This window comes from Canis aureus, chromosome 2 (genome assembly GCF_053574225.1).
Source record: "Canis aureus isolate CA01 chromosome 2, VMU_Caureus_v.1.0, whole genome shotgun sequence".
Taxonomy (NCBI): Eukaryota; Metazoa; Chordata; class Mammalia; order Carnivora; family Canidae; genus Canis; species Canis aureus.
In genome coordinates, this window is record NC_135612.1 from 21,668,406 (window position 1) to 21,693,009 (window position 24,604).

General features: G+C 36.8%; 1 long non-coding RNA gene across 26 annotated transcripts in view; it reads left to right on the forward strand.

Annotated features, from left to right (window-relative positions):
• The window catches only part of LOC144294167 (uncharacterized), a 256,798-nt gene that overhangs the window by 68,486 nt on the left and 163,708 nt on the right, over nt 1-24,604 (forward strand). For 22 of the 26 annotated variants that reach the window (XR_013361582.1, XR_013361660.1, XR_013361640.1 and 19 more), the window contains exon 1: nt 17,319-17,424. The exons of 2 other annotated variants lie outside the window; for them this stretch is intronic. This is a non-coding gene — a long non-coding RNA (uncharacterized LOC144294167). Of the gene's footprint in view, nt 1-17,318; nt 17,425-24,604 lie in introns of those variants that run through there. 2 more of the 26 variants (XR_013361651.1, XR_013361646.1) reach the window with 2 other exon arrangements.

A 24,604-nucleotide genomic window follows, 5' to 3' on the forward strand; every position in this document is an offset into this window, starting at 1 on the left:
CAAATTAATATGAGGTAAATACATAATTGCATATTATAACCAGTGTTTTAACAGTAGCAAAATTATACTGGGAGAAGGGCTAAGGGCTAACAAGGGACCTATTTAGTTATAGGGAGAGAGGGGTAGGAGAGCATTTCTGGGGTGATGTTTAAGCCAAAAGCTGAGGGTTGAGTGTGTTTATTGCACTTATTTGCATACTTGGGCATTTTCTTGCTAGATCTAAGTTTCATATGCATACTATTTTTGTTTCCTCTATAGGATTGTAAGACATTGCTTGTTGGCTGGTTCAATAAATATCACATGCATTGAAAGGGAGCTGCCTACTTTGCAAACACCTAACTTGGCAAGATCATCTTGGTTCTGAATAAATGTTCTAAGTTCTTTTTTGTCTTGAACTGGACATTTTGCACTGAGTCCTGATGGATCAGGAAGCACTGGAATGGGTGTAAGAGGAGAAAGCGTGTTTGCCGCTGGCCAGATCTTCACCACAAGATGAAGTTCAGGAGACGTGAACTCCGATTCTCATATTCGTTTTCAATCTCTGAGGAAAGTAACAGGAGGGCATTCCATGGGCAATATTTGTCTTCATAAAGGCTTAGGGGATTTTAACATTAAATTGAGGAAGATCAGTTTAAAATGTCAAAATATAGAGATGGTTGGCAACTAGAACACATTTAATACCTGTATTGTTTTCTTTTAGTTAGAATGTCTTTTTATCAATTTATCTACATGGGTTTTTAATATATTTGCCACTATGATAAATTTATAAACTACGTGCTATTTATCTATCCTCACCAAAATTGATTTCCGAACTAGATCCTTCTATTTGTCCAGACATTTTTGATAAGAAAATGAGGTTGATTTCAGACTAGAGTTGCTAAATCTTAATGCAACACATTTGGAGATGACTGGATAGGATATATGAAGTAGTTTGGCTACAACACTAACTTTGCACTGATTTCCAGGGTGGATCAAATTAGTCTGGCTGGGGAAGTGTGGCTTTTCACCCTCTTCATTTGTCTTTGCTTCAACTGAAATTTGACTTTCAGTATAAAGCATCCAGTGCTCCTCTTCTGGGACTGAGGAAAAACCCAAACAAGGAATCTGGGGAAGAATCTGAATCTAGAGCTTTACAGCAAGAGGCTGTTTGTCATATAGCAGGTTCGTGAGTGCAACTGAGGAGAATGGAGGAGACATCTAGCCCTTTCCTTCCAAAAGAAAATCAAACCCTCCTTCTCCTTCCAGGCAGAACAGACCTCAAGGCATTTTTTTTTTTTTTGGAAGAGTGGTAATTATTATCTATAAGTAATTCAACACAAGAATATGATAGTGTTAGAATGGAAGTAAAAGAACTTCCTAAAAGAAGAATCTTACCAAATCGGAGAACGTTTCAGAGTGGCAGCATTTCTGCTACAGCTAAAATATATTTCCCCACATTAAAAATGCATTTAATAGCTTATATGGACTGAAAGGAAAAGTTAGCATTTTTTTTCTTTTATTCTATTTGCCCAAAAAAGCATAACTGAATACTCTATTGTTGCAACATATTGTGATCTTTCTTGAGACATTTTCCAATTAATGGTATTGCTTCCTTAGGTGTGAGCTCCACAATTTAAATAAGAGCCTAAGTTCAAAGATATATTTCATGCTGTGTCACTTTATCAGAAGAGCAATCTGCCATTTTTTTGACAGCCAGTGACTTGTGGCTGAATCAGTGATACCTTTAAAAAGAACTCATTATCAGTGTAGTGAACAAAATGTGCATTTTAAAATAGCGCAGATTTTAATTTTCAGTGTCAGTGATTTTTGCCTGCATGGGTGTGATGTGTTAGGGATCAGCTGAAGCATTTTCAAATATTTGCTATTTCAGGAGATTAGCAAAGTTAGGTAGGCAAGGATCACCTCCATTCTTCTTGGGTAAATCAGCTGTTCTTTCTTACGAATAGTGCTACTTTGAAGAAAGATTAAGAAAAACGATGACATGTTTCTATGACTGAGAAGTCATCTTTTGAGGAACAAGGGGTCATTAGTAGTCATGAAGGTATCTTTTATAAACATCATCAACAGACTTCAGTTAAGAATTAAAGAGGAATGAAATATGGACTATGCAGTATGGTCTTGATTAATTCTAAAAAGTTCTTCATAGTTCTGTGACATTGAAGTCATATTCACATCCTGTGAGAAGTCAGCAAATGGAAAAAAACAAAACAAAACAAAACCAGAATGGGAAGAGGTTAGAAGAACAGCATCCTGCCAGCTGACCTAAGGACATTTTTAGACAAACAATTCTAATCACTGACGGCCTGTGGCATATTATTTACACATCTCTAGTGTTGGTTATTGTATGGATGCCTCAAATTATTTCAGCTATGGAAAGGTGAAATTCTGATGGTGTCACATTGAAACCTCATTTGAGAGAATCCCACATTCCACAATGACTAATGACTGAAAATTCAGGCTTGATGGAGGAAGGGAGAGAAGTGGAAACATAATAAAACAGCAGTGGACTTAGAATACTTGTTATTTTTCAGAAGGACATTTTGAAACTGATCACTTATATTTAAGCCCATACATGTATAGCTAAGTCACTGTTACAGGATTTCATGTCATCCATCTGGCCAAAGACTATTTATAAACCTCTAATATCTCCATTAGAATGTGTTCTCACTCACAGAGAGTTGAAAAGTTTTTGGAAATACGGGGAGAGATTTTATGTTAAGACTCCATCTTCTTATAGAATATGCAAAATTTAAAAAAATGAGGTGAATCTATTTTCTCTGTCATTTCCCACCAAAATGCTTTTTCCTGGTATTGGTCTATGTCAACATTGGCTATTTTGGTGGCGGGAGGCAGTGCTGGTTTATCTAACAGGCTTTGGAGTCATAGTGGTTAGTGTTGAAAATTCAACTTCTCTGCTTGGTTGGAATCTATTAAAAGTTAAGCCTGTGTATTTATAAATAAGGTCAGGAACCTAGGCAGTTCTCAACCTCTCTGCTCGTACACTTTTCCAGTCCACTTGGTTATCAAAGCCTGGACATCTAATCTCTTAAGTATTTCCCAATCATCACCTTCCCACCAAACATACTGTCACAGCCTCTGCTACTGCCATAGACCTTTATCACTGCTTGCTTCAGCTTCTGAGAGAACGTCTTTGGACTCCTTATCTCCTGCTTTACTGTAATTCTTTCTACACTCTACCGAAAAACACACTATCTTAAAATGCAAATCTAAGCTTGTTATACCATATATTAGGATACTTCAGTAGCTTTCTTTAACTTCCAGAATAAGTTTAAACACATAAAATTGTATACAAGACTCCTCCTTTTCTCTCCTACTGTACTCTAGAATGGTCCTCCTGCTGACCTCTTCCCTCTATCCTGAGCCACATGTGTGCATGCAGACACAGATCACTCTAACTCTTACTGGTCCTATGTAACTGAAATGGAATTTCCTTTGGGAAATTTTTCCTTGCTCAACATAAAGAATTTTGTTTGCCTTCTTCATGTCTCAATAGCATAAGTCCACACCTCTTTCTGAGCCCCTAGACTCTATTATTAGTGTTAGTTTTCAGGAATGATTTTATCATCGGAGTGTAACTTCTTTGAGGCAGTGCTTGTGTCTTACATAGACAATTTTAGATTCCTAGCAAAGTGAAAGGCAACATCATTAATAAGCTATAAAAGTTTGTTCTAAGGATGAATGTGTAAGTTTTAAGTGTTACTAATTCTAGGGACACTTGTATTTTGAAAAAGATGAAACACTTACATTAAGGAAATGAGTCTCAAATTGTGGAATTTCAGGCTAAGGCCAACTGATGAATGAGGTGTGTGTTTGTGTACAAGTGCTATGCTGTGCTAGTGTGTGTGATAAGGATGCAGGAAGAATAAGAGGAGGTAGGGATGGAGACAATAGGAATGTCTCAAAATGCTTTGAATAAATTGGGTAGTTGGCTATTCCATCAGTTAGGTATATGGCTAATATAATTTGATTATTAGTCATAGTGATTTAAACACATTATAGCTTATTTTTCTCTTGTGGTGAGTAGTCTGAAGGTTGGTATTTGCTGGATCATTGGCTCAAAAATGTCAACCAGAGATCTGTGATTCTCTTATACTTTTCCTTATGGTCCCCAAATGGCTATCAGAATTCTAGTCACCAAGGTCACATTCCAGGTGGGAAGATCACATTCCAGTGGAAACAGGAGAAAATGTGGAAGGGCAGAAAGGAGATTGCCAAGGGAAAATGTAGGTGAAGACTTATCACATCACTTTAGGGTGCTGTGTGGAACCACTCAATTAAATAACTTCATTATACTTCTTACTAAGTTTAAGGATGAACTTATTGGCCCTTTTGGAAACACAGTAAATATAAGCATATAAATTGTGTTTTAGGTATGGTTTAACTTATTGATCTGTAGAATTGTGCATCATTTTATTCTATTCATTCAACCCTACCCATAAAACCCTCAACTTTCCAGTATTATTTACCCAAAGTTACTAATTAAGTACTTGCTCTGTGTTAGGCACTGTACTTATCTCTGAGGCTGTAGAATATAAGAAATAAGAAAAGATAAGAGACCAGGACAACCTTTTTGCTCTTCAGAAGCTCATTACTTAGTGGAAGAAACAAAGATATCAACAGGTAATTCTTATAGTACGTGACACATTCTATGAGTGAGACAAGCCTTAGGAGTTTTGGGCAGGTAGCATCCAGACCCAATCCAGTCTGGGCAGAGGACAAAAGATAAGAAGGCCTCCATGAAAGAACTGATAACTCATCTATTTTCTTTTTCTCTCTTTCTCTCTTTCTTTCTTTTTTCAAGAGTTGAGGAAGCATGACAGCAGTTCCATGCAGATTAAAACACAGATGTTCAGGGACACCTTGGTGCCTCAGTCTGTTAAGCATCCAACCTTTGGTTTCAGCTCAGGTTGTGATCTCAGGGCTTGAGATCAAAGTTTGTAACAGCCTCCATGCTCAGCAGGAGTCTACTTGAGGATTCACTCTCCCTTTCCCTTTGTCCCCATGCCCCTGTTCACTCTGTCTCTTTCAATTATTTTTTTAAAGATTTCATTTATTTATTTATTCATTCGTACATACACACACACACACACACACACACACACACACACACACACACACACAGAGGCAGAAACATAGGCAGAGGGAGAAGCAGGCTCCATGCAAGGAGCCCAATGTGGGATCACGCCCTGAGCTGAAGGCAGATGCTTAACTGCTGAGCCACCCAGGCGTCCTTGTCTCTCTCAATTAAATAAATAAATCTTTAAAAGAAAAACAGATGTTCAAATACAGGGAGATGTGGGTTTACGGTATACTACAGGATTAGTAAACCCTGGATATACTTTAAGGATTACATTTGTATACTTGTATAAATCATTAAATTATGAAATCTCATTCTTGCAATATAATTTCTTTTTCAAAACTGTTAACTCCTAGAGCAGAGAGCCACAAAATTCCCCGAAGATGTGGATGCTGATGATCACCTTGACTCACTCACCATGTGGCTATTATCTGAACACCACAAAGAACGTATAGAAGTGTGATGAGTTTAGGGTAAAATATGTGCTTGAGACATCTGCGGAACAGCTCAATGGAAAGAGAAAGTAGGCAGCATGATAAACAATCTTGGAGCTTAAAAGTAAGGTCTGGGATAAAAATATCGATGTGAATTCCTTCATTCATTCTGCAAATATTTATTGATCACATAATGCTAGATGTTGGAAATACAATGATAAATAAAAAAAAATGCTCTACTTTTAAGAAGTTTCCATTTTGGCCACAGAGACAGAGAAGTAAAGGTTTTAAAGTGACTATGGGTGGCATTTAGCACTAGGAAGTTAGATTGCTTCCAAACTGCAGAGAAAGTATGTCAAGCAAGAAGGGATGACTCATCATGACATCTGAAGCATACTTAAAGGAGAATGATGGTAGGAAAATATGGATTCAAAACAGAAATTGAAAAGCAGCATCTGAAAAGGCCTAAAGAAAATCAGATAAGAGTGGTACCACAGTACTCAAGAATAGTGAGAGTTTGACAATGGGAGTCAAAGGTCTCTCTAGTTAAAGTAAGGGCCAGGAAGCTCCAGACTGAAGGTGCCCAATGGACTGAGGAATTAGGAAGTTGTTAGTGGTCTGGACAAGACAAGATTCAATGAATTGACAAGAGGCAGAAACATTTCAGTTTGAGGAGTTAATGGGAGGTGGAGAAGAAATAATTTGTGTCTCCTACTCCTGTTATGAAGTGTAGCTATGGTGAGAAGGAGACAACTAGGGGAATGGAGACTTGAGAGAGGCCTCCTCATAAACATTGGACTAAAAAAGTCAATAGACAGGATGTGTTTAAACGTAGGAAGGGATAATTTAAGGAACACCGTCCTCAAGGAATTCAGAGAAAAGAGGATCTGGAGGGAGGGTGAGAGAAATTAGCTTGTAGTTGGGTACTTCTTCTCCTGAAATTAGAGAGAACATCAAGTTCCAGGATTTGGGTATAAGTGTGTCTAGGGGAGATGAGACAGTACCTAGCCAATGGCCTGTATCTCTCTGTGAAGGGGACCTAAGAATCTTTGAGAAATCAGACATGAGATCTTCAGGAGAATGGTTTAAAATTCTGTCATAGAGAGTTGGAGATAGTTCCTTAAAGTCCATCAAAGGAATGCCAGATATCTTGAGATCCTGTCTCAAATTAAGGACTATGATAATTTTCTTGGTACCAGCTCCCATTACTGTGTGAATCTTCTCCAGAGTAGCCAAGAATTTAGGTTTAGGAGCTGAGGAAGGCCATAGTTAAATATATTGTTCTGGGGCTGAGGCCAGGTTGGCTGGGAGAATAAGGGGTAAGGAATTTGAGGATATTAGCCCCTTCCCCTCAATAAAAAGGTCCAAGTCAGGGGCTCTTACGTTTTTCTTCCTTAAAAGTTTGCACTGTCTTCTGTAGCTACCACACACTGATGTGCCGAGGTAAAGTTCTTAGCCCTCCACAGGCTGGCCATGGCCAGAATGGGCAGAGGTCTAGGCTTGTTCTCTCTTTTGGCATAAGCACAAGGGCCTGGAACATCTGCATAAGCAGCCTGGAACATCTATTATATTAAGATAAAATGCCAAATTTAATTAAAATATCAAAATAAAACTATTATCATTTTTTAAGATTTTATTTATTTATTCATGAGAGACGGAGAGAGGCAGAGACACAGGCAGAGGGAGAAGCAGGCTCCATGCAGGAGCCTGATGTGGAACTTAATCCCTGGATTCTGGGATCACTACCTGAACTGAAGGCAGACGCTTAACCACTGAACCATCCAGATGCCCCAACTGTTATATTTTTCTATTATGTTATGCAAATTGTTGGGAAGTACTGATTTAGGCAATTTATGAGGTCTCTGCAGGTTAGAGATTGCAGTGATGCCTCAGAAAGCTCTGACTTAGAGGAAATAGATGTTAGAAACACAAGAGTAAGGGGAAAGACAGTCATTGGGAAAGGATGCTATGACCAAAGAGGAGATAGAGATAAAGATTTTAGAGACTTGGCTTAAGTCTGGACTGGAGTGGAGGAGGGGGCAAAGATCAGGTTTGGGTAAGATTTTCCCCAGAGACATATAATCTCACCTGGGATAAGGGCAGTCAACACCCCAACACCTCTCTCTTTATTCCCTTTCATCCTTCCCTTTTGTTCTGGTAAGATTTAACCAGGGATTTCATTCTAAGGATTAGGGGTGGCGGTGGGGGGGTAGGGATTGAAACTGAAAGATGATCTAGGGCAGCTCTTGGGATCAGAGCTAATCTCTCACTTTTTCATTTGAACAAGTGGTTCTGTGGCTAAAAACAAGTTTGAAGGCTACGTATCAAAAGAGTAGGTCAACTAAATACCCTTCAGGGAACTCTATGTATATTCTAGTTATTTCAACTGAGACTAAAGCTGTTGTAAATTTTGTTATCAAAACTTTTTTTTTCTAATTTAAATTCCTTTTTCCCCACCTCATAAACCACAAGGGTATAAATCTTATTTTAAGATCTGACTTTTCAGAGCATCTTTGTTGTGGGTGATACCATTGACTTTTAACGTCTACAGCTTTTCTATATGATTTTCCTGTGCAAAATAACTCACATCAGCTAAGTAGAATTTGTTCATTGGAAACTATCCCGAAATGATGCTTTCTTTCATAGAGATCTTTAATGCAATTCCAAGTCCACACTGTGCTCCATAAACGCTTTTAATACAGGTGAGGCTGTTTGTGATTCTGTGTTTGGTCACAGTGTTAAGTTCTACTCATGTGGCCTCCACTTTTCACTTAAAAGACATAGCTTGAAAGGATATTTGTATATAAAAGATTTTTGTTTCTATGTTAACTTCCAGGGAAGCCTCAGTTGGAAATTCAGTGCTGTTCTTACACCATTGAACCAGAGGAGAGTTCCTTATTTCCCTCTTTTCCTGCTCTTTAATTTTCTTATCATCCTTCCTTCCTTCCCCCTTTTTTCTTTCCTTTCCTTTCCTCTCCTTTGTTGCAACTTGAGCTAATTTCATTAAAGACTCTTTTTTGAGGAATTGTGTCTTTAGTTACATAGCAAAGGGCTAGGTTCTAGACTATGACTAGTGTTATCCAAAATTCAAAAGTTATATTCCCTAAAAACATTATTTCAGAAAAATTAGCATTTTATGAAAGGCTACATTTTGTAGTTCCAGCAGGAGCAATGTGGTATAATGTGTCACTAAATTGCTAGTAAAAGAGAATTTTCAGATTATATAATTCTTCAGTGTATATGCAAATATGTGTAGTTTTATTGCTTGCTGTTTCCACAAATTGCAGTCATTCAGAATGAAATGTAATAGGTTTCTTTAAAGGATTTCTGGGAATGATTTTCAAATCCGTATTTATGAAGGATGAACTATTCAAACCCAAACATGGGAGAGATAAGTTGGAAATCTGTTTATAGATATTTGGATTGAACTTCCACAACAGGAGAGAAATAAAGTTAATTTATTCAAATTGTGCTCATGTTTAAGATAAGGGAGGGGAAAGTGCTTTCTGCTATTAGATCTAGTGTTAAAGTGCAACCACAAGAGGAGAAATACTTTCAGAATGCTCTATGAAAGTAGCAAAAATGGAATGAAAATCTAAATGTGTGATGAAAAGTGAACTGTCTCTCAAGGGCAGAATTTTCAAAGGGGACTTAACCTAAAATCTCTTTAGATGTTCAATCTGCAGTATGAACATTTAATCTTTTTTGCTCAGCTTTGAAATTGTACCCATTTAAATCTGCCTTGTGCCATTTCAGAAAGGTCCATACATTTGAGAAGGTGTCTCAGTCATTTTTCAAATTAATGCCAAAGGCAGGAGATGAGGTCTTTGAATTTATCATACTGGGACAAAATCAGAAGGTCTGGAGGTTGTAATTTTAGAGACAAGGAAATGCATAAGCACCAACCAATTCCTATATCTTGCTTATGGGTTGTTTGAAAGAGATAATTTAGCTTATGCTATCATTCTAGAGAACTTGAAATGACTGTTATGTATATAATTTGAAATGACTTAATTCAGATTCTTATTTATTGAAACGATAAAAGATTCTCTCCCTGTTTTGTTCAGAGGTGTGAATTTTCATAACTATTCTTAATAATCTTGTGATATGCTTGGATTTTTCCCAAAGCATAAAGAAGGATAGAGCAAGAATGTCCAAGGAGGAGGAAAGGTGAGAATCAAAGTAGCACATTCCCTATCAAGTAAATGTCCCTATCAAGACACCTATGTGGAAACTATTTCTTATTAGCCTTCTAAAATAGCTTAGAATTGTCTTTGTTTTCCAATATAGTGACCCCTACTTCTACTTTGTCTTGGAAGTATTACTTTTGGTATAGAAAATTAAATACACACGAAAGTCTTCAACACAGAGGGATATTTAAAAAGTATTATTTTTAAAAGTGGATTTCTTTCTTTGCTAAAGTGAATAAGTTTATAAGCCAATAAGCTATTAAACAAGATGTCTGTGTGATTCTTTTCTGAAGTAATAATGGTGCCTGATGGAGGGTATTGTTTGAGACCTGTTTTAACAAGCCACCAATTACCTCATTTTTCCAGGTTTTATCCACCATATTCAGGGCTATATTCACTATTTACTTTTGAAGTAAAATAGTTTTATTCATTAATTTAATTAAGTCATTCAGGTATTTGCTGATTGTGTAAATATTCAGGAATTTACTCATCTATTCATTAAACTAAATCAAAAGAATATTGACCAACTATTTAAAATAACAAAGTTCTCAGTGCGGGGGTGGTGATATTCATTAATGACTAGCACATGACTCTCTTGAATCACTTGCAGTACTCCAGAAGGTATAATGTGTGTTTAGAAATAACTATAGTACAAAAAATAGTGCTTGAGAAGAAGAGGGAGCCATTATTTAAGGTAGTTCCAAAAAAAAAAAGGATGAAATTAGCTGCATACTGGTTTGGTATTTCATTCCCATTAATTTCTCCATCTTGCAACCAAGAATCATTTCAAATGGATTATTTCAGGTGAAAAAGGTAAAAGATATACATTTGGAACCTGCTTAAAAGAGATTTTGTTTATCTAGCATTTTCTGAATAATTCTGGACCTCAGGCACCTTTATCTGGTATTGAAACCCAGATATTTGCCTGCCTTCTTTCAAAAGCCAACTTCCTCTGCTGTGTGGTAGAGGAGGGGAGGGGAAGACATTCAGTCTAGCAGGCTCTCTTAAGTCCTCTGTAGGATCATACATGTCTTCCCAGCTGCTTCTAGAAGCCTTCTCAGGTTACCACTCAGGCTGGGAAAATCTGCAACTTTTATTCCATTGCACGTATGAAGCCATTTAAGAACAGAATTATAAAGTAGGATGGGAAATATTTAAAACTTGATAAATAGGATTTTCCCTCAGAGTACCAGAGAGAAGGTACTTAAGTCAGGCTACTCCCTAGATGATCTCATGAGAGTTTCCCAACTTCTAGTAGATCCTACTTCCCTGAGATTCTTGCCTACTCTCTAGCATCTTCTTTAGTTATCTGTGATAATCCCAACCGCCTCTCTCATTAATTGTCATCCCATTTGTAGAAATACGCTAATACTCTAAATCCAGCTCCTTCTCTGGGCATTTGTTCAGTCTGAGGTCTTCATCTGCAGAAAAGCTTCTAGAGTCTTTAGGATGATCCAAAACAGTTGAAACCTAAGCCCTATTGTTGTCTCTGTTTTTTTTTTTATTTTACTCTTTGGGCAATTGACCCAATGTGAATGGCAGACACATTTATTAAAATATAACATGTTAAAGGCAAACAAATGAACTTCTCCCAAAGACAAATATTAATTTTCAGGAACAGCGAAATCCAAATAAACACTGAGAGATGATATGTTTCCTTAATAAACAAATTTAATTTCCTTTCCCACAGAGTCAGTGTATCTATTTATTGAGTTATCAACCATAGCAAAACTTAAAGGCTTATAAAAGCAGCTGTTTATTTAGCTTATTATTCTCTGCGTTGTTGATTTGGGCTGGGGTCATATGATCACTTTGCTCCTGATTGTAGATCATTTTGTCTTACTCTTGTATCTGCTGTTGGCTGGTAACTCAACTGGGGCTCAGGTCACAATGGCCTCATTCACATGTCAGATGGCTGGCTGATTGTTAGCTGGGATGACAGGACTGCCTGGGCTCCACATCTCTCATCATCTAGAACATCTACTCACACCACTCAGTACATCTGCTCACAACATCCACGTGCCTGCCCAGATCATACATGCAACCTGCTTACATCATGCGGTACACTTGCTCCCATCATCCACACACCTGCTTATGTTATTCACACACATGCTTACCTACACACCTGTTCACATCATGCAGCACACTTGCTCATATTATTCAACAGACTTAGGAGGGCTTATTCACATGTAAGCAGAAGGGTTCCCACAGCAACAAGAAGGCAAGTCCCTAAGTGCCGAGCACTTTCAATCCTCTACTTGTGTCACATTTGCTAAGGTACCACAGAGCCAGGTGCAGGTTACAGGACCATTCTAGATTTAAGGGATAGAGAACTGCATTTCACCCACTGATAAGAGGATCTACAAAGTTAGGTGGCAAAGCTTTGGATGTGGGAGGGGAAGCATTTATGGCCATTAAAAAAATCCTTAAGGCTATTTCTAGGCAGAATAAAAATTGACTTTTCTTGCTTAAAGCCTAACAGAGTAAGAAAGGAACTACATTACACTGCAATGGCAGGTTGTGTGTTGCTTACTTTTCTGCAAACCTCCCTCTAACCATGAAACAGGGCAGAGGTTCAAGGGAAGTGAAGAGTTACTTAATTTTTCCAACTGACATTGGTATTGACAGAGACTGCTCCAGTCACAGTATATTTGGAAGACCAAATAAAACAGTTTGATTTTGTCATGCCTTGAAAAGTGGAGGTAGTGTACAGGAGAGTTGAAATTTACTGTTTAGCCACGTAATACCACCACTTGATTGTTGCTGCTGCAGCTTATCGAATTTTTAGCTTGTTTAAAAAATATCTAGAGAAGTCATAGACCTTGAGGCAAATAGATATATCTGAAAAATAGAAAGCTGACATGGTTGAAAGATTTCAAAAAACCCCTTGGGTTGAGAAGTTATCCTCTAAAGTACCTATTAAAAGGCAAATGTATTTCTAGAGAGTGAGGACTTAAGAAATAAAATATATAAATAGCAAACAAACCAGTGCCGACAAATTTTACGAAGGAGGTGGAAGGAAAACCTGATGGCATGTGACACCGAGGTATCCTAAGAAGTCAAGAGGTAGCCTAGAGGTCCTGGGTACAAAACAGATTTCTGGAAGGGAATGACGCTGAAAAGATACATCATTTACTTCAAATTGTGCCTAGCAACCGTGTGTGCTCATGTGATCAAATCCTGCATGCACACTTTCTCCTCACTTGGTATTTAAGTTTTACCCTGAGGAAATAATTTGTGACAATAATGGAGTAAAAAAAAAATGTTGCTAAACTGCCTCTGAATATGTGAGTTTCACTAATAGCACATTTTTACTATGTTTTTTTCCTTTTAAATAGTAGAATTTACTGTGTTTGTCTCTCACATATTTTTTAAAGGAAAATTTGGTAGAAACACTAATGTGACATACTCTTATTGACAAATCATCTAATAAAACTTCTCAGTAACAACCAGGGAAGGATGGCCAGAATCTGTACTTTGTGTGTTTGTATTTCCTCCAGTCTTGTCGTTACATTAAAAATAAGAGAACATTTATTAGGTGACGACAGCTAGAAAATGTATACATTGAGAAAATGAGGTTTGTGGCTGATATTCTTGCAGTTTATAATCTACCTGAGTTCACACAGCATACCCCACAGGTGTCTGACCATGTAGAGAACCAGAAAATTGAACAAATGAATTAAGTGCATCCTGTGTGCATATTTAGACCTCGTGGGATGGTCTTTCTGGAAGAGGGAAGAGTCTTAGAAGAGATGGTATTTCACAAAGTCTTTCTGTGAAAGAAAAGCAAGAGCTTGGTCGTCTGACAGAACTTTAGGTTCTTTCCTCCTCTGATTTTGTTGGTTTGAAAGTACTTTTCACCTTATTCTTCTAGCATAATTTTCCCCCCAGTTTTACTGAGATATGATTGGCATATTACTGTGTGTTCGTTTCAGGTAACACAATGCTTTGATATAAGTAGATACTATGAAATGATTACCACAGTTAGTTTAGGTCTTTCATCTTAGTTTTAAATTAAATTAGCATTATATTGAAAATAAGTGGATAATTAAATTGAAAAAAGTGTCTAATTACCTAATTGGAAAACACATAAATAGTTACAATTGGAACTAATTTGGTGTGCATTTTCTTCCTTTTTCTGTCTCCTGCAATACAAATTTATACAGATCTCTGACTCCTTCCTTTCCATTTGGGACATTTTCACTCTGAGAAGGTTCTTTTTACAGAAAATGTCCAGACCACTGAGCTGCTGAGGTGTTTTATGTTATAGGATCTAGTTTCCTTGTACATCTGTAGGCAGTTCTTGCTTTTATCTTCTCGGCTAAATTAGTTCCTGCATGTTAAAAAGGGGAAGTGGCGAATCGCCCCCACGGAAGGCTTTATTTGGTTTTTAAAAGTGGGTTTGTGACAATCCTGCTGTGGTTATTATAGCAGACAATTTTAGCACTTTGAGCTGTGTGTTTTCCAGAGGAAGTGTTTAAAGAAGAATTTTGCAAAATGTTGAAGGTTAACATTTCAGCCTGCTAGTTGTTAAAGGTCAGGATATATTTTGTGATTAAGTTTGAGAGAATTCTTAGGTAATATGAGTGACAGGAATGAATAGGGAAATATAACACAGTGCACGCATTTCCACACTTTCTTGTTCCTACAACTTACTATTCAGTATACACTGAAAATTCCTTGCATTCGTTTTCCTTCGATTGACTATTTTGTTGGAAACAACTCAAAGGGCTTTCACAAATGTTAGTGGGTGATAATTTCCCATACAAATAATAGCACAGTGGTAAGGTGGTGCAAGAGGACACTGATAAATGTCGCTGATCTTTCTTAAATTATGGATGGAAAGAATCTAAAAATGTCAATGATTGACAGTTGTTTCTCCAAGGTCATTCAAAAGAACCAAAAGGCTCATTACCACACACATCATTTCCATTTCAGAAATATTGCTAAATGGGAACTAGGGTATTTGCAAGTGTCTTTTCTTAAGTAAGTAGGAAGAAATTCTCCCAATAGTAATTATATGACACCTAATAAGCTCTTGCTATTGGACAGTCAGTATGCTATATACTTACATTTAGTATCTTAATCCTAACAGCAACTGGATGAGGTAGATGATAGTATTACCACCATTTCACAGGTGAGACAACTGGAACATAGGGGAACTAAATAACTTTCTTGTCTTTGAAGTCATAAATGCAGAAGCTAAGACTTGAACTCAGCCACTTTCTAACCTAAATGTTGTCAGACACCCTAATAGATTAGTCTTTGTATTCTGGTAGGAAGTGCGTGGTTAGTAGCTGTTGTCAACTTCATCACTGATGAAGCATGTGTTCAGTCCCTTGACTTTCTCACAATAATCTTATTTCTGTGCTGGTTTGTACAACAGCTTGATTTTTTTTTTTTATTACTTTGTTCTCTACCACCCTCCATCCTCCCCAGAGCCAAGTGAACCCTATAGATTAAAAAGCAGAATTTTAGCCACTTATAGTTTATTTAAAAATTGTCCCAAGTGTAAAAATTTCCATAGCAACTCAAACAAGGGACATTTTTCAAGGAGAGGTATTTATTACGTTTATTTGTGTGTGTGTGTGTGTGTGTGTGTGTGTGTGTGTGTGTATGTTTAGTGGAACAGAGAGGGCTGACAGGTTTCCATCCCCACAGAGAATAGGATTAGAGCAGATTCATCACGAGTACGAGATAGGGTTTGTGTTAGAAAGCAGGAGAAATATTACTTTCAGGTTGCCTCATGTTGCAAACCTCCCTCTAAGGCAGCCGCTTGTTCTTGTCACTTAATATCACTTTTACTTCTGTAGAGTCCCCAGCCGCAGGCCCGCATTCCCGCGGGTCAGCAGATTCCTGCTAAGGCTGGCTCCAACTCAGTTCCTCCTCCTCTATCTCTAATCTCTCAATGCATAACTCAAGATTCAGCATCCTGCTTTCCAGTTGTGACATTTTAATCCACTGCCCCCACTTCCTGTGATATTCCTTTATTTTCAATTCTATCAGTGATAAAAATATCACTTATTCATTATCACCCTGTTCACATCTAGTTTTATCTCATACGATGGTCTGCATTGCATTTTTGCAATAACAGTGAAAGCTTCTCAGGACTACGTTTCTTTAAGGCTAAGATCAGTGTTAAGTGCCAATAGTTTCTGCTTTAAATTATGTAGTAAATATGAAAAATAAATCAAAGTGCGCCCCCCCCCCCTCCATGCAGGGCCCCGTTTTCTCAGCCTCTCCATTCCTCTCAGTAGCTTTCCAAGAATATGTTATAGGCTTTCTATTTATAAAGGATGGTGGAGTCATATTGGGTATGTTTGTCGTCTTCTATATCCAGTCTCTCAGGAATGTGGGTTTCCTCTTAATGTTTCTCAAATTCATCCTTTCTTTTCAAGTATCCTGTTATCATCAGATCTTTATGACACCAGTCTTGAATTATGTATTTAGCCTTGTCTCATATGCATAAACTCATCTTTTTCCAAACCCAACCTGCACAGCTTTGTAAGACACCCCCTTCCACTGTATCACCCACTCCTTCCACCCCAACGCCCTGTCCATTACAGAAACTATAATGTCCTCTTGACCTATCAATTTCAGGTTCTTTAGCCATATAGCCAAGTCTGGAACTATGTGACCTCTATTGATTTTCCATTGTTCCCTAATATATGCCTACACTTTGCCCACACTGATTTCATTCTCATCTCTCCACATAGACTCTCTCATTCATCATCTCTCCACATATATTCGTTCCTATCTCTCTTCTTTGACTAAATTGTTGCTAAGGATTGAGGATGCCTTGGCTACTCTTTTTTGCTTATGCTCCAATAAGATCTTCCTGTGTCCTTCATGAAATATTACCTAGACCTTCAATTCTATTTTAAAAAGTATAACTATCTTTCTCAAACGCACAGGGCAAGAATATTAACTCAGAAATGTAACTTTTCTTTTCTTTTCTTTTTTTTTGGTAAATTACCGTTTCTTTGCTTTACTCGATATTTAGATTATAATGTCCTTAATGTTTATATTACATGTAATTTCCTTATTGTTTAGATACAATTGTTTAAGAGGCATTCTGGTTCAGAATTCCATCGTGGTACTTATTATCAACATAAGCCTTCTGCACTTTGAGAATAGAGAAAAAAGTGACCAACTACCAAAGGATTGGGTTTATCTCTGGTAGGTGACAAAGGTTCTGAGCAGAATGCTAAATCTTAAGTTGTTTTTCATTTTTCTGCTTCTAACATAATAGTACTGTTAACAGCAACTTACAGATTTCTCTATGTCAGAAGATATTTTGTAAGATCAGAATCATGTTATTTTTAAAAACAGCTTCAGCAAGTCATAGACTATGCTCAAAAGTAGGAAGGCCCTTCCCTAGTTTTCTTAGAGCATAGCTCTAGGCAATTAGAATATGTCAAAGTGGCTTAAAGGACAGAACCTAACTAGCTCTGCTCTGATCACCTGTGCAGTATATTCTCACCATTGGGGGCCATTGGTCTCATGGCTTTGTTTCCTGCTCACTGGACTGCCTGGTTGATGGGCTTGGGTGTGACTTTGCTCATTTCCTTTTTGTCACCTCACAAAGCTCTGGTTTATTTGTTTTATCTAAGACCTCTGTGCTACCTAGTTAAGCCTGGCTTCCTGTCAAAGCAGTTTGCTATATCTCCATAGTCCTGGCTCAGTTGGAAGAAGATCAACTGTAAGTCTGAAAATCTACTGAGTTTTAATCACTTCCTCAAACTTCTTACTTACCCTTCAGTATTGGTAACAGCCAGGTCAGAGGAGGTGGCAGCAGGGGTGACTCAAACATTTAAGTTTTAGGACAATAAAAATGCCCAGCTTTCTACTGGCTTAGGTGCATGGAAGGAATGGAAATTCTAGAACTGAGTGTGATTTGCTACAATATGTATGTGTTTGGGTTTAATAATACTCCCCACTACCTTATGTTAGTGAGAAACATTAAGAGTTTGACATCCTTCATGGTGGCACCTCAGGGAATCATTCCCACTTACTCTAAGGAGAAATTCAAGGGGATCTGGGGTGAGCCAGGAGTCTGGATTTAGAAACGACATTTGTGAGCGCATAGTCAATATTAGGAAGAGATGGAGCTTTAATAGAGAAAAATGAATAGCCTTCCTACAGAAGTTAGGGAGGACATCCTTCCTATGTATACTGAATTGAGATGTTTCTTTCCCAACCAAGGGTGGACTCTGCAAGAGAGGATTCTTTAAAAATACTCAGACCTTCTGAAGGATCATTCTATCAGGAAGGACTTTTCAGGTGTCTTCTTTACAATTATATTACAATTTGTGAATACAAATTCAAGACACGTGGGTGAAGCCTATAGCTATGATGGGACAGGCTTATACCATTGGAGGGTAAATAGCCAACCCTCTGAAAACAGTCTGTACTACTCAAGGGCAAGCAAAAGCCACTAGTGAGTCTCTATCAATTTACATGTAAATTGGTGCAGTGACTATGGAAAACAGTATGGAGGTTCCTCAAAAATTAAAGAGAACTACCGTACGATCCAGCAATCCCACTTACGGGTATTTATCTGAGGAAAATGACTGTCCCAAAGAGATATATCCACTTCCATGTTAATTGCAGCTTTGTTCACAATAGCAAGATATCAAAACAACTTAAGTATCCCTTGACAGATGAAAAGATAAAATATGAGATGGATGTATATATAGACATATACAATGGTATATTATTCAGCCATAAAAAAAGAAGGAAATCCTGCCATTTGTGACCACATGGATGGACCTTGAGGGCATTATGCTACATGAAGTCAGTCAGAGGAAGACAAATACTGTATGATCTCACTTATATGTAGAGTTTTAAGACAGCAAACTCCTAGAAACAGACAGTAGAATGGTGGTTGTTAAAGGACGAAGGGTGGGAAACAGGGAGATGTTGGTCAAAGCATACAAGCTTTTGGTTATAACATGAGCAAGTTCCAGGGATTTAATGTACAGCATGATGACTATAGTTAACAATACTATATTGTATACTTGAGAGTTGCTATAAAAGTAGAGCTTTAATGTTCTCACTCCCACAACAACAATAACAAAATGGTGATTACCTGAAGCAAAGGATGTCTTAACTACCCTTATTGTTGTTAACATTTCACAATATATACATTTATCAAATCATCACATTGTATGTCTTAAACTTACACAATGTGATATATCAATTTTATCTCTATAACCCTGGAAAAAAACCTGAAATCAAAGGTATCAAATTATGCTGCCTGTTTTTATTCTTGCTTTCTCACCACATATTCACAGCACTACTATGTCGTATTTTATATATACAAATCATATGTCATCATGGATAAATGTATATAAATATGTACATATGCGACTATAAAGTAGTTTTTCCTGTATAATCAAAAATGGGAAATGGGGGGCACCTGGGTGGCTCAGTGGTTGAGCCAGTGGTCTGCCTTGGGGCTCAGTTCATGATCCCGGGGTCCTGGGATTGTGTCCTGCATCAGGCTCCCCCAGAGGGAGCCTGCTTCTCGCTCTGCCTATGTCTCTGCCTCTCTCTGTGTGTCTCTCATAAATAAATAAAATCTTTAAAAAAAGGGGAAATGGTAGCTGAAACACATAAAATATTTTTTCTTCAAAATGATGTGTTACCCTTAGAAAATATTCAGTTAGTAATAACCTTAAGTATCCCAAAATACCCCTCTTCCAAATTGGGCCCTGTAGAAATGGTGGTGAAATAATTCAGTCAGAGAAGGACAAATACCACATGAGCGCACTCATATGTGGAAGTTAAGAAACAAGACAAATGAACAAGGGAAAAAAAGAGACAAACCAAAAAACAGACTCTTAACTATAGAGAACAAACTGGTGGTTGTCAGAGGGGAGGTGGGGGGGATGAGTGATATAGGTGAAGCGGATTAAGAGTGCACTAGTCTTAATGGGCACTGATGTAAATCATAGGATTATTCAATCACTATATTGTATACCTGAAACTAAAATAATACTGATATTAATTGTACTTGAATAACAATAATTAAAAAAAAGAAATGGTGGCTCATGAATTTTTTCAAACTTAAAAAAAAATTACATATAAATGTATTGGTATACTGGCAGGATAGTGGAGAATTCACTGCTACAATTAACAAAATATTTATAACCAGCTCTCTGAAGGGGAAATTTTCTTATAGGAATAGTTGGTGCTTGAGAGTCTGATTTTCAGCCTGGAACAAACTTCTGAAGTTCAAGGTCTACCTCTGCCATTTACCAGCTGTGTGACTTTGTGCAAGTGGCAGACATGTCTGCACCTCAGTTAACTCACCTTAAAAAATGGGGATAAAATAGGATTTACCTTAAGTGGTTGTTTGGTGGATGAAAAGAGGTTATGTAAAGTACGTAGCCCTGGCACAGAGGGAGTTTTGTGGTAAGGGTTAGCTGTCATTATTAAAGCACACAGGTTGCCAACTAGCTTCCTGAAGGCTGTTTATAAGTTTTTTTTTTTTTTTTTTTAATATCTAAGGATCAGAAGAATGATATAGATTTTTAGTTTCTCTTGCCAAATAAAAGGAATCTGGCTGTATGGCAGCAGAGTTAGTGGCTATAACGTTACCCTCACTCTGGCGAGCCTGCTTCTCTCTCCCATTGAAAGCAGCAGCTACCCTTGAAGCCCTGGGTGCAGCCACAGCGCCTTCAAGGTCAGGAACCTTTATGGAGCAGGACTTGTGCTGATGGAGACCCCCCAGTACCGGGGATTCTTCCTCCTCACTCACCTCTTAAAATTAACCACTGTTGTTTTGTTTTGTTTTCTTAACACAGAAAACTGCCAAAATTTAAAGAAAAGTCAGTGAAGGTTAAATCAAATTATTTCCATAAAATCTGTAAGGAAATGTCTTGAGAATGTCTCTTTCTTCCTTTCTTTTCTTCTTTCTTTCTTTCTTTCTTTCTTTCTTTCTTTCTTTCTTTCTTTCTTCCTTCCTTCCTTCCTTCCTTCCTTCCTTCCTTCCTCCCTCCCTCCCTCCCTCCCTCCCTCCTTTCTTTCTTTCTTTCTTTCATCCATCCATCCATCCTTTTTGTTCTGTCATTCACTGAGTTTCAACTGTCCTCGCCTTTGGCCCCATCCTGTGGTCATTCATTTGTGTGTACTGTCTATGCTCTTCTGTGAGAACAATCAAAATTCAGCCCTAAAAATTGTAGATGAGTTAAATAATACAAGGTAGGCCTGAGTAACATCTTTCCTCATCCATCTGTCCATTTCTAATGCCCTCCTTTGTTTCTTTACCTATGCTGTACTTAATTGAGACTTTTTTTTTTTTTTTTTTTAGGGTTTTCTTTCTTTAGGTAAGACCCATAGCCAGCTAGCTAGTCCAACAGAAAAAATATAACCATGAAAACAAATCCTTTCAGGAAAACATCAATGTTGAAATATTTCATTTTCACACCATTACAAATGTTATTCTAGCCCATGATATTCTGAACATCTAGATCCTATAATGATAAGCACATCACTCATAGATTTGACGTTATTTAATTTACCTGAACAAATAAGACAATTTTCAGGCACCTTTCTTGTCATCTGACATAATGAAAGGAATAGTTCAAATATTTGTGCTTCCATGTGCATTAACACCCTGATGTTAAGGTGATAAAATTCTCAAATTTGTCTAAACTTATACTGTGTTTTTCTTTATTATATGTATTATAAGATCTTAACAGAGACAGCATTTTCCTTTAAATCAGTGACAAAATGTCACTCAGACTCATAAGGCTGACTCATTTTCAAACTTACTTTAGAAATGTGTTACAGTGTTATGCATTAAATTACAGATTTAGATGATATTCTTTATGGTTTTTCTGAATTGCAAGAAATAGATATGATAATAAAATGTTATACATTTCAGTATATTCTGCTTCGAGTTGTCAGTTGATCATTTAATGGCAAACTTGGTTTTTTTTTTCTTTATATGTGATATTCAGAATAATTCTGAAGTTGACATTTTTGCACTGCATGGAATATTTTCACTGCTTCAGCTTACCATAAATTACTTCACCTCTTCATAGTCTACTTTAGAAAAAAATATTTTTAAATTTATAATATCTGTCCTGAAATATCTCAGGAAATTCATTTGTTTTGGCACATAAAAATAGCAGCCTACTAGAACTTTTTTTCATGGGCATCACTTCCCCAACACGTTTCTAAAAAGTCTAACTTTTCAAACCTTGACACAGGTAGAAAGATAGTCAAAGGTATAGTCTTTACTGTTTGGCTTCTATTTTTAAAAACTAAATTAATATTACTAATTTTGGTTGTTTTAAAGTGAATTGATTTTTTAAATGTCACCCATTCAATAGGTAATAAAATCATCTTTCAAAAATTAGAACACGAACATGTAAGTATGTGTAGTCTGCAAAACCTGCCTCCCATCATTCTGCTTTTCCCATTTTCCTCCCCACCCTATTCACACACTGGGAACCACTATCATTAATTTTGTATTTTTCCAGAGTTACTTTCAGCAAATACAAGCCAATAAAAAAAACAATTCCATATTCTTTACACAAAAGTTTGCCTCCTATCCATTTTTTCTCAACTTGCTTTGTTCAATTAACACATTTTACAGATGTTTATGTATAGAAAATTTCCTCACTGCTTTTTATTGATGCACAGATTGTTGTTGTACAATTTTTCTACTCCAATCCCTGTTCATGATAGAATATCCTAGTCCTTCAACAATGTTGAAGTGAAAAATATTGTTTATTTTCACATGAGTAAGTGTAAGATACATTCACAGAGGTGGAACTGCTTAGCAAAACATTATATATATTTATAATTATTATTTTTTAATGTATTTATAATTAAAGTTTTTTTTTTTCCAAACTGCCTTCCATAGGCATTGTGCTGCTTTACATTTCCACTAGCAATGAGTGACAGTGCCTGTTTCCCCACTATCTTGTCAATAGGCTATGTAGTAGAAAATTTCAAGTATTTGTTAATCTGTTAGATGAAAACTGCACTCATAACTTATTTTAAGTTGGTATTTGTCTCATTGTACAATTACACTGTACATTGTACAATTAAATCGTAGTTTTAAAAAACATTTATTTATTTATTTGATAGAGAGAAAGAGAGAGAGATCACAAGCAGGGTGGAAGACAGAGGGAAAGGGAGAAGTAGACTCCCCACGGAGCAGGGAACCAGATACAGAGCTCCATGTCAGGACCCCAACATCATGACCTGAGCTGAAGGCAGACGCTTAACCAACTGAGCCACCCAGGCACCACTAAATTGTACTTTGTATTTTATTTCCTATCAACTATCAATGTATTTTGATAATTTCCTATTGTGTCATTATATTTTCTACTTGTTTTCTAGGCACTCTTTGTATTACGGAGCTTGGTCTATGATATAAATTACAAACTTGTCCTCAGTTTGTCATTCGTTTTGGTTATGATAGGTATGCTTTGCTGTAGACATTTCTTAAAAAGTTTAAAAAAGTGATCAATTTTAATTTTATGACTTAGTTTTTGAGTCATTTATAGAAAAGACTTCCCATTTTAAAATTATAAAAAAATTCTCTATTTTTTCCAGAACTTCTGTGTATTCACTATTTTTAAAAAATGAAGTATTTCCTTTTTCCTTCCTATCCTTCCTCTCCTTTTTCTCCTCTTTTTTTTCTTTCTCCTTCTTCATAAGAAAAGTCAGTAGGATATCCTTATGACCTTTTGGTCAGGAAGTCCTCTTAAATAAAACACAAAAGCAAAAATCATGAAGGAAAAGAATGACAGTTTGATTCCATCAAAATCATAAACAGGTGCACATGAGAAGCCACATATAAAATTAAAAGATAAGGCCTAATATAGAAGAAAATAACTGCCTCACATAAAGCAAACAATACATTGTTTTCTAGGAAGTAACCAGAAATCCTAAAATAATCAATATGAAAAAGACAAACAACCAAATAGGAATATGTGGATAAAAGATTAGAACAGGCAATTTCACAGCACAGGAAATCCAGGTAATTAATAAATACATGAAGCTGTTTAAACTGGAGTCCTTAGGGAAATGCAAATTTAAAACAAGAAGATTCTATGCTTTTACCCATTATATTTGCAAATATTAGACAGTTTGAAAATATTAAGTAGTGGGGAATCAAATCTCCTCAAAGATGGCTAACAATGGGAGTATGGATTATTACAGTTTCTTTAGCTGAAGTTGGTAACACTAAATCTTTGCTCTATTTGAAATTTATCTTGGTTCATGATGTGAAGTATGGATGTGACTTAATTTTTTTTCAGAAGTTTACCTAGCTGTTCTCACACCAGTTCTTAAACCATCCTTCTTCTTCACCCAGGCTTGAGATGCCACCCGTTGCATATACAGGTAGACCTTGTTTTATTGTGCTTCTCTCCATTGCACTTTGCAGACATTGTTTTTTTTTTTTTTTTTTTTTTTTTTAACAATTGAAGGTTTGTGGCAGCCCTGCATCAAGCAAGTCTATCGACCTCATTTTTCAATAGCATTTGCTCACTTCGTGTCTCAGTGTCACATTTCGATAATTCTAGCAATATTTCAAGCTGTTTTATATTATGATATTTGTTACGGTGATCTGTGGCCAGTGATCCTTAGTGTTACTACTGTGATTATTTTGGGGCACCATGAATCGTACCCATATCAGATGGTGAACTTAACTGGAAAATATTGTATGGGTTCTGATTGTATTCCCCTTCTCTTTCCTGCTCCTCAGGCCTTCCTATTTCCTGAGACCCAGTGATATTAAAATTAGGTCCATTATCCCTCCAATGTCCTCTAAATGTTCAAGTGAGGCAAAGAGTTACATGGCTTTCACTTTAAATTCAAAGCTAGAAAATCATTAAGCTTACTGGGAAAGTCAT